We start from the raw sequence: 16,354 nt of genomic DNA, 5'->3' as shown, positions 1-16,354 counted from the left end.
AAACCATTCTTGTCAGCCCAGCTGGAAACTTTCTTGACGCCCAGATGGACGTAACGTTGGGCGATGGACATGTTAAACGATTTAAAGGATATCTGAAAGTTGTTTACATAAATGGACTAGGAGATTGTAAGTGGCAATCCCTTTCCAAGAGAGTTCATCTTTACTATGAAGAGAGTGCAGCTCAACACGCCACCTTGCGGAACGCCATTTTCTTGCACGTGGACCTTTGACAGTGCACAACCAACTCTCACTCGAAACATTCTCTCCGACAAGTAACTAACAAGGGTGTTTAACATCTTACCAGAAGCACCGAATGACTTGAGGCCACTTAGCATCGCATAACGCCAAGCGGTGTCGTAGGCCCTCTCGAGGTCGAAAAACAATGTTAAACAATACTGTTTATGCACAAAGGCACCCTTTATATATGTTTCAAGAGCTACGAGTTGATCGTTCGTGGATCACCCCGCCCTGAAGCCTGCCTGGCAGCTCTCGAGAAGACCGTTGTACTCACGGATGTACACGAGCCTGCGATTTATCATCTTCTCGAGAAGCTTGCACAGGCAGCTCGTCAAGGCAATAGGATGGTAACTTGAGGGGAAAGACGGGTCCTTCCCCTCTTCCAGGAAAGCTACCACTATAGCGTCCTTCCAAGAGTTTGGAATGTGCCCCGAAAGCCATATATTGTTGTGTAGGTGAAGATGTGTTAAAAGAGTGAGTGTAGGTGCTGTATCATTGTATATGTGATGTTGTCTCGGCCTGGAGCTGAGGGTTTAAAAGTACTCAGAGCGGCACTCAGCTCATGAAGTGAAAATTCGGAGTTATAAGAGGATGCTCACTTGTAGTTTTCAAGTAGATACTTCTTTTAGGCCGATTGTTTGTGTTTCATGAAAGTGTTAGTGTTGTGTGCTGAACTGGACACGTGTTGGAAGTGTTGTGCGAGTGTGTCAGCCTGCTCTTCGAGTGTGTCCCCTGTTGTGCTGACCAGCAGCAGGCTGTGTGTTTGTTGTCACTTGAGTTTGCGTATTTGTGTCCATACTTTTCGTGTGTCTTGGTAGGAGTAATTGATGCTTCGAATGTACGCCAACTCTCTCCTTTTGCCTTACGGCGCACACGTTTTTCCATCGCCTTTGCCCTTTTGAACAACAGGACGTTTCCCGACATGGGGTACCGACAAAAGATACCCCACGCCTTGTTCTGGGCCTCCCGCGCCCGCCTACACTACTCACTCCATCACGGCCTCCGCTGATTGCGCAGGGCACCAGAGACGCGGGGAATGGACTTTTCGGCGGCGCTCGAGGATGTGCGCCGTGAGGAGTTGGGTAGCTTCTTCAACGTGTAGGTGTCTTATGGATGTGTGGTATAGTTTGGATGTCTCAGTAAATGTATTCCAGTTTGCTCTTGCTTCCTTGAACCTGTTTTGGAAAGATAGAGTGCATGGGCCTTTACCTATATATGTTAGTGAGGTGGGGAAGTGGTCACTTTCATATGGGTCCCTGGCCATGCCCCACTCATGACAAGGAAAGAGAACTGCGAAGGAAACAGCCAAGTCAAGATATGAGTAAGTGTTCTGTCCTATGGTATGGTAGCTAGGCTGTTTCTTGTTGAAAAGGCATGCTCCAGAGGATGTTAAAAACTTATCTATCAGGCGACCCCGGGCATCCGTGCGAGAACAGCCCCAAAGAGGATTGTGTGCATTAAGATCGCCTGTTAGGATATATGGTTCGGGCAGCTGGTCGGCCAGTGCCTCAAAGTCAGAGCTCGAAAGTGGAAGATTAGGTGGAATGTAAATGGAGCATACCGGTATCAACCTATTAAATATTATTGTTCAAATTGCTACAGCCTCAAGGACAGTATTCAGAGTGACAGGGTGGCTGGCTAGGAATTTCCTAGTGATTATTTCCACACTGCCATAAGAGTGTGTGCAGCCATCCCTTTCCTTTCTGTATACGAGGCAACTATTCAAGAAATATGTGTGTTTGGAATTCAAATGCGTTTTCTATACACACATTAAACTTGCCTTATTAGCATGCAGAATCTCGTACACGTCGTCCAAACTATTCAGAAAGCCTCTGCACTTCCACTGAAGAAGTTTTTGTCTTCACATTATTAAGTGTTCAGTGCTACTGGAGTAGACTATTTATGTAAGGTCTTTCGGGGCTCAGACTCTTGAAGGGGTTTCTTGACCTTCTCTACTGACCTGGACGTCGCAGCCCGTTCCTTTCGCTGTGATGAAAGCCAGAAGCGCTCGACGTCCATGTCGTCATCTAAAGGCCAGGGGGTGCCCAGCGGACTGGGCCCCCATGACTTGGTACCCTTTCGGGTGTTCTTTGCCTGCGCAGCCAGTGCTGAGGGCGTGGGGAGCACCACAGATGGCACAGGCAGTGAGGCGGCGGAGGGGGTCCCTGCAGCTGCCTCCGTCTCCATCTCCTTCTTGCCCTTGCGTTTGTATCCACTGCTTCCTCGCCACCGGAAGCAGTGGATGTACACGGGAAGCGGCATCACCAACAGACGTGGTTCCCACCCCAGCCGCCGCTGGCTGAGCGAGTGGTGCAGCGGCGGGTTGGGCTGTCCGGGGCAACCCTTGGGGGGGGGGGGGGGAGGGGGGGCGGGACGGTACTAAGTCCGACTCGCAGTACTGAGTCCCCGCCGAAACCAGACGCCGCTCCGCCCCAGGGCGAGCTGCGCCGGCGTACCTGCCCAGGGGGAAAGAGGCGAACCTCTTCCGCGCCTCTGGGAAGGTGATGTTCTTGTTTATGTTTAGGGCAATGATTTGTTTTTCTTGCTTGAATTTTTCACAGCTCCTACAATAGGCAGCGTGCGGTACCTGGCAGTTCGCACAGGTGAAGCACTCGGATTCGCAGTTGTCGGTTAAATGATTATGTGATGCACATTTTGCGCACGTTATTTTACCACGACAAGAGGTTGTGCTGTGCCCAAACCGCTGACACCCAAAGCAGCGGCGTGGGTTTGGCACGTAGGGTCGACCGCGCATCTCATGAATCCTGCGTTTACCGACTCAGGAAGTGTTGAGCGTTCAAACATCATTATTATGTGCTTTGTTAGTATTATTTAATTATTTCGGCGTATGGTGATTCGCCTCACTGCTGTCACGCCCTGATCTCGAAGGCCCCCGAGAAGATCTGCTTCAGTCTCATGTAAAAGATACCGATCAAAGATTACGCCCTGGCAGCTATTGAGGCTGCGATGGGGCGTGATCTTGATGTCTACATCGACCATGTGCGTTTGCCTGAGGAGGCTAGAGGATGGTTGTTTGTTGTCGACTTCAATTAGGATTTCTCCCGTTGTGAGCTTATTAGCCTTGTACAATTTGCCTATACGGCTTTCAAGACACTTGGAAATGGGAAAGACAGAGTGAGAAGTGATGGGTTTTGACTTATCCAGGGATTCCATTACCAAAAACTGCAATAAATTATCGGGCATTGGAAGAGATATTGAAGACAAAGGAGGAAAAGATACCTCAGTGCGGGCCCTTTGCAGGCACCGATCACGTTTGGAGGGGGGGTTCAGAAAGTACCATATGATATAGCTGAAAGCAGGGGCGGGGGTACTTTCTTCGTCAGCCTTACCCTGATACCTGAAGAGGTCCCGGAGCTCCCTGCGTGCTAAACACACAGAGAGCCCATCCGTCGGAGCTTGACGTGGGCTTCGACAGCCACCGTTTGTGGTTTCTACAGTTCGCCTTACAACACATCGCCACGGTTGGTTTCAGCTTATGTTTGGGGGCTCAGGGCCCACGGTATAGCCAATACCGTCACCAAGATTGCTCAAGGTGCCCCACGCGGGGCCTAAGACGCTGTTGCCCGCCGACTAGCATATCGTGGGCAGTGGCCTGAAATGTATCTAACGTGCTCCGTAGTACTGCAGCCTGGACAAAATGGTGACTCCTGTCATGTAGTAAGGCGAACCCATACCCGAAGGGGGATTGGCCCGAGAAGAAGAGGTTGTCAGAAAAGATGAAGAGAAAGAAGAATCAGCATACCGGATGGTGAGAAGGATTTTGAAGTGACCAATGGAGAAGAAACACAGGGTAATCAAAGAGGAGGAGGAGGTAGCTTGTTCAACGAATGGAACCCTGACACGATAGAATGCGAGGTGAGGAGGAAGACGACGAAGTGGAGTGGACGGAGAGTGGAAAATAACGAGGTCTTGGAGGAACGGTGGCAAGTTCGGGCCGTGCCCCACGATGCACCAGCGGCATCGCACCGTTTGGCAGCGGGCTGCCCGGAACCACCGATTACCAGCAGCTTCGCTCTGATGGCCTCCTGCTGACCGACGGCATCGCACCGCCGGCGACCCGTCGAGCCGTGCCCCACGACGCACCAGCGGCATCGCACCGTCTGGCAGCGGGCAGCTCGGGACCACCTATGACCAGCAGCTTCGCACTGCTGGCCTCATGCTGAGCCGCGCTGCTCAGTGAAGCCGAGGCATCGCACCACGGTAATCCGGTCCACCGACGACCAGCACGGGCCATCGCGACGTGCTGCGACGTTCAGCAACGCGGAAGCCTACCCGCCGGGCCACGTCATCGGCATCGCAGCGGCTTCGACGTGCTGAAGGGTAGGACTTGTTTGACTTCGGCATAGACAGTTCATGTATTATAGTGACGTTTTGGCTAGATTTTTTGGTGTGTGAGGTTGTGCCTGTTTTTGCTGTTTAGTGTGATATATGTGCCTTCAGTCGCTATGATTCCGTTCGTTTGAGTGGTTTTGTTCTGTAAATATATTGTGTTGCCATCGAATGAATCAACTTGAGCCTTATTACTCTGCCGCGTGAGACGCGTGACAACTCCACCCAGCCAAGCTTGAACAACAAGCTTCGGGTGTATTTAATGTTAAGTCACAGCCGGTGTACCACACCTTCAGTGCGCTTTGGCTGACCCAGCGGACGCCAGAATTCGCACTGAGGGTCTATATTAATTGGAGGCGCATAACTTCTCAGAGAGAGAGAGAATAAACATGTTTATTGTTTCATAGTAAAGAGTCTTTAGGGTGGCCTCCTCATTCCAGGAGTCCATTGGCACGGGCCGCGTCTTCTGCCCTTTCCACCAACTTGCGCTGGACGTCGAAGGAGGAGATGCCCAAGGCGCTCTCTTAAAGCTCATAAGTGTGGAAGGGATTGGGCGGGTCAAGTGGGCTTTGTGTACACCCGCCGAAGGATCGTGCCAAACCGGCAGCTGGAGTTGTCATCCTAGGCCGAGTGTAGCTGTTTTTTGCTATCCTCGTTGGAAAACTGGATTCCAACGGTGAAGTTGAAGTCCTCGGCTTCTCTAGCGGTCGCATCCGATACCTTGTTGTCTGTTATACCAGAATGACCTGTTAACCACTGACGGCAAATTTCATGTCGATCACGCACCTCACTTGAAAATATTTCTTTTATACCGCAGAGAAGTTGGTGGTGACAATCAGGCGGGTTTTTTAGTAGTTGCAAGGCTGGCCGGGAACAGGAAATAATTACCCACCGCCGAGCAGGTCTTCCGCTTATGTAAAGAAGTGCTGGTCAGACAGCTTGTAGCTCAGTGGGGGTGGAGGTTGTTCTGTGGCCGAGCTTTTCTTTATAGACCGTCCCGCTGACGGAATCCTTACGCCGATTCCCGAACAGGCCGAAGTGACGGATCAATCCGTGTACACTTGGAAGTTGTATGAATAACGGGTTTGGATATGCTCCAGTACAAAATACGTCACTGGAGATGCGGGGATAGAACAGGTTTTGCGTATTCCAGGAACAATGGTGCACACAACCCATGCCTCGTTCAACCATGGTAGAGTAGCAGGCAGCTTGGGTCGGAGGTAATTAGACGCAAGGACGTGCTCCACGCCAGATGCAGACGCGGCAGCCAGTGGATGAGTAAAGCACCGAGAGGCATGTCGAAGGCCAGTACGGAGCAATTCTTGTGAACGGCGAGTGGTCGCCGAAAAGCACCTTGCCTCACATAAGGTCCCTATCGTGGGCGTGCATTTTGGAAGGCCCAGTCATGGTCGCAGTGCTCGAGCTTGAAGCCTTCCTGAGCCCTCAAGTTCCTGCTGAACACAGCATGTAAAGCCGGCAGGCTGTATCGCAAGAGGCCTACGAAAAGCGCTTTGTAGAGTAGCAAGAGTGCTGGCCCTGAGCAGTCCCACGTGCTTCCTGTCACCATCCGCAAAACGTGAACGAACGAAAGGATTCGCTCCTTAAGCCGCCTGATATGGGAAGCCCAGGGCAACGAACGGTTATTCGTAACGCCTAGAAATCTGTGATTGCAAACATAGGGTATCTGCACGCTATTTATCTCCAGTGGGTATCGAGATACATCGGGCTTGGTGAATGCCTTGGCAGCGCACTTCTCAGGAGACAGAAGGAGCCCGCAGCTGCTGAGGAATTTTTCAATTGCGAACAGAGCCCTCTGCACTTCTGCTCGAATGTTTCTGCGGTCAATGACAGAAGTCCAGATGCAGATGTCATCCGCATACACTCCCTTTTTGATGCGGATGAGGCATATACTGAAGAATTTAGGGTTGAGAACACCACCTTGTGGGACACCTTGCATGATGGCATGTCGTGTCGTGTCACCATCTTTGGTTGTCATGTAGACATACCTATCCTTTAGGTAATCACTGATCCAGGCTTGCATTCAGCCTCCCAGCCATTAAAACGCCACCTCCTTAGCATTGCTTCGTAGGGAACACTGTCAAATGCTGCCTTTATGCGTAGGAAGGCTGCAATGATGAACCTTTTCGAAGCTTTTTGTGCACTAACATCTGTTACTGGGTGATCACATTGTGAATGCTGCTCCTTCTTTGCCTGAATCTTGATATATCTGGCGGGAAGACATTCCTGATTTCGAGTCCCAGAAAACCCGCGGTAGTTCCATTTTTCCTGTACCTTAACCATGTAGCTTAATAGAGCAGTTCGTCGGTAAGAGTTTGTCTTTCGGGCATTTTTCCGGATAGAGAACCGGTACCAGGTGAGCAATTTTGCAGCTTGCCTCAACACAGCCTGTCTGCCATGACGCGTTGTATATAGTGAGAAACTGCTCAAGAGCCTTGTTGCCGAGATGTCGCAGAGCCGAATAGCTAACTTCATCAAGCCCAGGCGAGGTGGACAAATTAACAGATTTGAACGCCGCAGATAGCTCAGTGATGGTAAACGCTCATCCATTAACATCTATCGTGGTATGAAGCCACTCGGTCAACTGCCCAGGAGTCAGATAAGGGTTCTGGGAAACACTGACTTTGTGCAAAATTCTTCCGCAACATCTACTTTACTGACTCCACACTTGAGGGATACTGAGAAAATGGGTGAATCTGACTGGGTAAAAACACGCGCGGAACACCTGCCCAATGCGCGTCAGTGGCTTGCGTAGATCCAATCCTGCACAAAACGGGGCCCATAGATTTTTGGCAAGCGTTGTCACGTGCTTCTGAACGCGCTTCTGCGCGCACCTGGAAGCTCGGGTGTCGTCTGGTAGTAGGGTTTTTCTCGCCAGGCGATCCGCTCTCTGGCGAACATCGGGAAGATGTTTATAGTTCATATCAAATGTAGACCATGACTTTCGAAGTAGATTTTGCAGTGTTTATTCCGATTTGGCCCTACCAATAGCAACTGCGATCTCCTCGCTTGTTGATGAGCCACCAGGAGTACCTTCTAATAGGTTTTGATAGGTGCCCTAGTTCACACAGTAAATCTTGCGCTTGGAGGGCCCTCCACAGATTCCCTCAATTATTTTGTATGTGGGAAATTAGTCGCTACTAAAACTTTCAATATCGGAACGCCGGAACACGGACGGCAGCCGGGAAGCAGAGGCCATAGTGACATCTAATACACTTGAGGTTTTTCCCCGGGATAATGGGGGCCATCAAGTGTTTAATACGTTAAGGCCCGCTTCGCTGCCAACACGGAGTAAACTGCTGCTCCTTCGCATAGTCTTTGTGCTGCGGCAAGCTATGTGGTGTGCATTGAAATCACTTGTGAGCAAGTGCGTGGGAGGTTTAGTGGCCAAAATGACTTCCAGGACCTTCTTGTTGATATTTGCCCTCGGTGGGACGTACCCGGTTATTATGGTGAAGGTTGCACGCTTATACTTTATTGTTGCTGCAAGGTATTCGTGTGATGCGTCTTGTGCGACATTGTGAAGCACAAAGGTGAAGTCCTGACAAATTGAGAGCTGCACTATGCTCTGGTCACAGCTCGTCGACGGCTGATGCAGTGTGTACCCCGACAGACGAATATCCGATCGCAGACGGGATTCTGAAATGGCAATGACCAGAAATTCATGCTTGTTAACTAGATGCCGGAGGTCGGACAATCGGGAGTGCAGACCACAGGCACCCCACTGAAACACAGTGGCCCGGTTTCGAATAGTATGCTTGCGCACTGATTCGGGGCTCCAGAGATGGTTTGCAGGTACTCCTGTAAGAGCAGAGTAAAGGTGTTTAGGAGGGTTAAAATGGCTTGAGCCACAGGGGACGAAAGAGGCGCTAGGATTTAAGGCACCGCTTCAATGAGCGTATAAAGAGAGGAGCTTGAGATTGCCGACGGCTCTCTGTTGAACCGATCCACACGCATTTAGTTGGAGCTTTTGCAGGCAGGCTGCTGTGGGCCTGGTGGCCGAGCAGGGCTTTGAGGAACTTGGTCTCACGACTGCGGCAATAGCAGCGGAAAGTCAATAATGTGAAAGTCCATGTCCTCAGATGCTGGCTGACTTGGCTCCTTTGTCTCAACCATGCCCGCTTTTCCCTTCCCAGGACCTTTTTTACATAATACCGCTGCTTCCTCAGCATTCTAGTCAACATTCTTCTCGCTTGCTGGTACGTTGTGCAGTTAGCGAAATCGGCTTGGTGAGTTTTGCCACAGTTTGCACATGGCTTTTCAGCAGAATTACATGGCGCGAGTTCATGCTTTTTTCTACTGCGCGCGCTACGCAACTTGCGGGTACATGTCGCTGGATGTGTCCAAAGTGCTGACAGCGGGTGCGCTGTGTCGGCTCTTCCGAGTAGTCGTACACTTGATATCGAGTGTAGCCCAAGATAGACATAATCTGGTATAGTGTTACTAGCAAATACAATTTCCACTATCTCCGATGTTCCTAAACGTCGCGCTGATCACACTGGTGTTCCCAAACACGCGCACACGGGAAGCAATAACAACCCAAAGTCAGGCGACACTCACATAAAGCTAGAAAATACACACTCTTGAGAAAATATAATGTACAGTCCACACCAAATGTACAGGGTGATAGCGCGTTTTCCACAGGGTGTCGTGGGTGCTGGTGGTCACGCGGGGTGTGGCGTTGCAGGGCTACGACGACGGCGTAGCACACGCCGGAGCGTCCACGAGGAAGACGCACCGTTTTCCTCGTATACAATGGTCTGCTTGGGAGCCGCTCACGATATGGAGCCTGGTAGCAGCGCGAAGGATGCAACCGTTCACCGCCGGTCGTCGCCGGGCAGCAGGCGGCCGGCCGTCCAAGGGCGGGCACGCCAACGCTGCGTGCCTCCACGATTGAGGAGTCGCGCCTCGGCCCCAGGATGCCAAGGCGCCCGGTAGACCCTTCTCGAGATCGGGTCCCGAAAACCCGACGAGCTTCCAATCCTCCACCTGGATGTCACGCTCTTCGATCCTACTCCGTCCACTCCTCCCGGCGTTCTCTCTCGTTCCAGGCTGGCCTCCCCACCACTTCGTTTGTGGCCGCATCTTACTGGTACACGACAACCCCTCCTGTGGCTTGCCACTTGTTTCTTCTCGGTGCAACCAGACTGAGTGCAATTCCCGGAAGAGTACTGTGTGACGTGAGGTTCCCGTTGTGACGAGAACAACGACCACAACCTCGCGGGAACATACCCACGCGGTACTGATGCGGGGATTGCCGTGAACGTGGTTGCAGCGAGAAGAAAGAAATGGCAAGCCACCCGAAGGGTTGACGTGGACCAATAAGAGGCGGCCACAAACGAAGAGCTGGGGAGAGCAGCCTAGAATGAGGGAGAACGCCGGGAGGAGTGGACGGAGCAGGTTCGATTAGCAGGACGTCCAGGTTGAAGACTCGAAGCTCGCTGGGTTTTCAGGACCCGTGCTCTAGAAGGGTCTACATGGCGCCTTGGCATCCTGGGGCCGAGGTGCGACTCCTGAATTATGGAAGCACAAAACGTTGGCGTGCTCCAGCCTTGGACGACCCGCCACCTGCTGCCCGTCGGCGACCAGCAGTGCATGGTTGCATCCAGCACGGTGCTACAGGGTGCCATATCGTGAGCGGCTGCCGAGCATACCGTTGTATAAGAGGACAACAATGCGTCTTCCTCGTCGACGCTCCGCCGTGTGCTACACCACGGTTATAATCCCACAACGCCACACCCCGCATCTTCACCACCACCCACGACACCCTGCAGGCAACACCTCATCACCCAGAAAGGTTTGTGGCGGATTTTCTGTGTGCTGTTGGTAGATTTGATATTTCTTCGAGTTATGTACAGGTTGCTTAGCTTTTGAATTTAATTGCCTTCCCTGTGGGCGTGTTTGGTTTAAGATTCTGTGTTTTTCTGTCGTTGTGAGGAGCCCTCGTCTAATTATTTGCACTGTGGCCGGTCTCAGTCACCACAGAATACCTGAAAAGAGCCTGCGAGGACGTTTCTCTTCACCACGGAAACCCTATACTTAGTATTGCTAGAACAACATTGCTTCGCCCATACCATTAGCAGATTGGTAGTACTGGAGTGAAAATTTCGGTTGTCATATACTTTTGTTTATAGTGCAAACGCTAATGCTGGCCACTGCATTTCTTCCCGTTGTTACGCGCACATCCCGCTCATGTGATTTGTTCACACTTAGCTACCCATTCATCCACCGCTTTAGAACACGTTGTAGAGAGGTAAGCTGCAAGTGGGGTAACAGTAGCGCACTGGAAGAATAATAGGTTATAAAAAATTGTCGAACTATTTCTGTGTTATCTATCCGCTGGGCCCATGACACAGTCCTGAACGATGCTCGAATAGTTGTTCGCCAGGCTGTTGCTGTTCCTAAGGGAGTAAGTACGGAGTTCCACCCCTCGGCTCAGACATCAGTATTTTTGGCGCCTTCTCATCCAGAATGCTAAGAGGGGGTGGTATTGATGGATCGTGATCTGACATCAAGCTACTCTTTCTTGCATTATTATTGAGTATATTGTGTTATGTTCGCAAACAGTGAAACCTTCTTTGTGAATTTGTTTTAAAAGACAACTTTATTTTTTTCGGGCGACCGGTCACGCTTTTGTCCGTTTGGTTTCTTCTCCCAATATTTTTGACGGATCAAAAAAAGTTCCCTTACAATTTAAATCCATCAACTATTTTTGACTTCGAAGGGAGTATTGATGTTAATAACAGACTCGAAACGTGTTTTATTCAGATGGATGCCTGGGGAGTATATGTGACCTTCGTAAATCCAGTGGCCCCTGCAGAGGAAGAAGGACGGTGTTTTACTACGATTCAAATGCTGGGAAGTGCAAGCACTTTGTATATGGGGGATGTGGTGGAAACGAAAATAGGTTTAGTTCCTATTTTGATTGCCAAAAAAAATGCGCTGGTGAGTATTGTTTCTAAATATTGATGACCGAGCTGAAACGAAAATGTTTGTGTATTTCTTACAATGTGTGGGGATTGAAGAAATGTTCGGAAACGATCATGAATTCATAAGCCGCGTTACCTTAAATGTCAGTCCCGTCAGCACAATGTAAGCATACGTGGCAGTTTCTAAGAAAGGAGAAAAGAAACCAGTTTATGGTACGCTTCTTTTCCACCCAGGGCGTTTTTCTCAACTTTGTGAAATCTCAGGGACTTCGTGAATTCTGCGGAAGTCTTTTTTGATTGCCTCTTGGTTTTGTAACATGTTTCGGGCTTGTAAATTGATTTTGTGGGCTTTTGTCATTTTGTCGTTTTCTAACGTTTACTGGACCAGTTCTGAAGTTTACCTTTCTTCCCGCTACTGAAGGTGCATAATTTGTGGCCCGTTTTTGAAAATTAGACGAGACGCAACCCACATAAGAACGTAGGATTGTTTCTGGAATCCAACCGGAAATGGGCTAGTAGGTTACTGGTTCTCTGTGATTGACTGAGAAGACGTCACGTAATATAAACAGTTGGCGAAGACGCATACCTGACAAACTGGCAACTGCAGCCAGCGTGAAAGCCTCGTGATGTTACGCAGTAGTATGCAAATGGCGGCTGCCATCGCCATATAACCGGGCAAGAAAATCACCCATCTTCGAACCCGTGAAATTCCTGGAAATTTGCAATAGGCGCACTGCGGAAGTCTGCACGTGGCGCGGAATAAAACTGTGCTAGCGAAGCAAGTAATAATTCTTTTTAACCCACCGCGGTGGCTCAGTGGCTAAGGCGTTGCGGTACTAAGCACGAGGTCGCGGGCTCGATTCCCGGCGCGGCGGCTCCTTTCCTGATGGAGGCGAAAAACAAAAATGCCCGTGTGTACGAGATTTCAGCGCACGTCAAAATTAGTCCGAAGCCCTCCACTACGGCGCGTCTCATCGCCTGCGTTGTGTCGGCGCGTGAAACCCTGTATACAATCAATCAAGTAATAATATTAACTGCGTCCAAGTCAAAGACAAAAAAGCGTAAACATTACGCCCAGTGTTTTCTTGTGATATGTGTAAACCAATAGCAGGTATTGGTTTGGTGTACCAGGCTTACAAGGGCGCAGTACATACTTCTTCATTAAAAAGAACCCAACGCACTGAGTTCGTCCACACTCCTCCTACAAAAGTGGTGGATTACATAACTAAGCACAGGGGAAGAAGAACGAAGGAAACTGACTGTTTTGTTTATTACGGGGTCGATCGAGTGGGAGCTTTTGCTATATATAATTCGGCGGCTGCAGTGTGCGTGGCCATAATAAAGCTTAGCATTTCGCTCTCCTTACCGCATCACATCAGTGATAGCCAAGGCCATATTTTGGGTGGTTACGCTTTTTAAACAAGTACTATAGCATTGCATCAGACGATAGCGTGGCGGTGGTGCTGGCCGAGAAGACGATAACCCAACAAAAATCTTGCAAGGTCATTAAAATAAAGAGCTCAATGGTGTTAATGAAATCGATTGAAAGAACTAAATTGACGCAGAAAAGAAGATTTGGCGATAATCGTTAGCGTAACACCAGCATTTAACTCTAGCTACTGCCAATGTAACGCGATCGCCGTGTGGTCATAACAGCTAATTTTTTCCTTAAAATGTTTTTTTGCGATCTACAGCTGGCGTGTTAGTATTTGCACTATGTAGCAAGGATTTTGTTTTTCTTGCCCAATATCAGAAAGTTTGTTGTGGTTATTGTTAGGTCAGCATGAAACTGCACTGCATGTAATAAGACCTTTATGTGCACACGAGAATTTTTGCTTGTGTTTTGCCTACGCAAAAAGCGTGTAGCAGTCAAAGATAATCTACCAAGCCGTGAACGGCGCCCTATCGCGCGGGTATGCCATAGTGGCTATGGCGTTGTGCTGCTGAGCGCAAGGACACAGGCTCCATTCCTCGCCACGGTGGCCGCTTCTCTGATGGAGGCTAAGAGCGAAAACGCCCGTGTGTTCGGGATTTCGGTGATGTGAAAGATCCCCAGGTGGTCAAAATTAATCCGAGGCCCTGCGCAACGGCGCGCCTCATCACGTGTGTAGCGTAGGCGAGTCAAACCTCATAATCAATCAATCGATATTGGGGCCCCAGATTTACAACATTTGGGGTAACATGTTCCCGAATCAGTTGCCATCTGTATTTTACATATTCCTCCAGCTGTTCGACAAGGCAGTGAAGGCGACCCAATTGTACCGCCGGACGAAACAGAGGTGGTGCGTGGGGCAGTCGGCACTGTACTCGCTAACGCGCAGTAAACCTAAATTCCTTCATGCAGCCAGCACCTCCTTCCGTCTTTTTATAGTTGGCTACATGCCCTTAGCTTTCCCCCTCTTCTATTGTCCTCACGCTCCGCTTATGGATTGATGGGGTGATTAGACGCTTTTACTCCGCAACCACAAGAGATACAAGGCTGATCTTTCGTGAGCTGAAGGTCGCGTGGAGGAAAAAGGCATTTTTTCTAGATTGTACTTATAGTAACAAAACCTTTGCGCTAGGATATGTCGTGTTCAGCCCTCTGTCCTTCCCTAAGCGTTTACTGTCCGTGTACCCTCACAATACCGTCCATGACGAACATTTAGGCGGCTGGAAACTTCAAAAGACAGCTCTAGCAGAATTGTTATAAGAGGAAAAAAACACAATATTCTGAGCAATGCATTAAGCTAATTGTCCTTTTCTAGGTCTTAAAACGCCCAGTCCGAATTGGGGTTAGTGAGAGCCATGCGAATTTGAAGGACCCAGCCTCGAAGATATTAGAGCCGTGGGCTTTCAGAAACTGGGAGGCTGCCTCAATACTACGGTAAGTACAAAATGCAGATTACAAAATAAATACCGCCTGTTGTGTAAAAGAACGTAATTTGAAATGTTTTTGTAAATACGGTGATTTCTAAAGGTTGTTTTCATGTCCTTTCAAGTTATTTGAAGCAAAGGTTGCGTTATCGGTAACCATGCTGACCATGCAGACAAAATGCAACTTTGTGCAGTTTGGACTAACCAACCCTTAGTAGCTATTTGGCTCCATTGGATCTTCGACAGATATTTCTGACTGGAAAAACCCGAGTAATATTAAAAAATTTCCAAATTCGTTCAACAGTGACTTGTTCCACGAATGAAGGGCGTGATATCGGCCACCCCTGAAAATATAGCTATGAGAGCGTCAACTGCATAGTTTTAATTAAAGTGATACGATTACTTATCAAGAGCACTACTATATACGGCTATTTATGTTTTTTGGGGGTGGCCTAGGTTGACGGCCGCCCATTGAACAAACCACGTTCTCTGTCGTTATGAAGATGTCGCCGGGAAATGGCTGTGAAGTCACCACTACATGTGTTCTGCAAATTGTACCAATTGTTTATTTGAAGTTACCAATAAATTTGGGTGTATTGTTATGGGGTCATGTCAGCCTTTTCATTGAACCCTGTTTGTATGTTGTATTCATCGCCGCATTTAGGCGCAACTCATTTTTCAACCCCGAACTTGTATGGCACATGCTCCGTACGTTTCATGGTAGTAGGCTTCTTCGTATGCACAATACCATGATTAGGCCTCATACTGAAGAAAGAGCACCTTTAGCCAGCTCAACAAAAATGTATCATGATTAGGGAAGGCAATATATATTCAATAAAAGATCCACCTGGCGGGGAGGCTGTGTATACACTGCGCACCATCTGCACTAATGTGAAAGGTGAAGGGGCGCGGAGCGTACAGAGTATAACTCTTCAAAGATTGTAAGTATCACTCTCTTGCCACACGGAGCGCGCTGATTAGGCGCCGGAGAAGCACCGGTGGGAGGAGCAATCGTGCACTTGCTCAGGCGGTGGCGCCCACGCTTGTGTTGTAGCGGATTTAAACAACTAAATGTGAGACATACTGGCCGTAAGTTGTCTTCGTGTCACACACCACAGCATGCTAAAAAATACGGGAGAAAACTTGGCATTTGCCACCAATTTCGAGACATAATCATAATTTTATTAGTTTCTGTTATCAATGCAAATTATCCCTGATTACTCCTAAATTTTAAATTTGTTTATATCATGCTCGTTTATTGTAAACCGGTTGTATTCATTATGAACTTTTTTTCTGACCATCGTTTGGAAACTTGGCTTACCGTGACGGCATGAGACAACGACAGGGGACGCAGGCAGCGCGAGCCCCTAGGGCGCTTCCCCCTAACATTAAAAACATAGCATATACCTTTCGCTACGACACAAGCTAGAACCCATGGCGCGTGTCAAGAAAACACACTTTTGCAGCATAATTAAGATGACAATTAAGCACTCACCCAGATATCTTTATTCTGAATCAAATCATTGGAAATTTCGTATCGTACATGGATAACAGTATTCTCTACAAACACGGACTTGTCAACAACGTCCTCACAAAAACATTTCAGGCAACAGCCACCTACAAGGCAACTTTCCGAACAGTTCCGGGATTCTGTCTGTCCTATTAGGCGGCGTGTCATGAAAACAGCGCAAGGAAGACAAAAAAAAAGCTGTTTTCCCCGATATGTACAATCAACTAGCCGCAACTCAAGATTTATTAAGATTCACTTATTCTACGCCAGCAGTGTTCCTCTATCTATTCTTCTGAACCCTGTAATGTGCATCTCCCAGTTACAAAAAAAAAAAACACTGCCTGCACTGTCTTTTTCTTTTCTTTTGTCCTCGTCCCTGCGCTGTTTTCTATATGTACAACCAACTAACCCAAACTAAAGCATCAGTAATTCACCTATCTTTCGGTAATAATAG

The sequence above is a fragment of the Haemaphysalis longicornis genome, unplaced genomic scaffold (genome assembly GCF_048455015.1).
Source record: "Haemaphysalis longicornis isolate Haplotype H1 unplaced genomic scaffold, Haemaphysalis longicornis Haplotype H1 scaffold_8, whole genome shotgun sequence".
Taxonomy (NCBI): Eukaryota; Metazoa; Arthropoda; class Arachnida; order Ixodida; family Ixodidae; genus Haemaphysalis; species Haemaphysalis longicornis.
Note: the sequence above shows the minus strand (reverse complement) of the source record.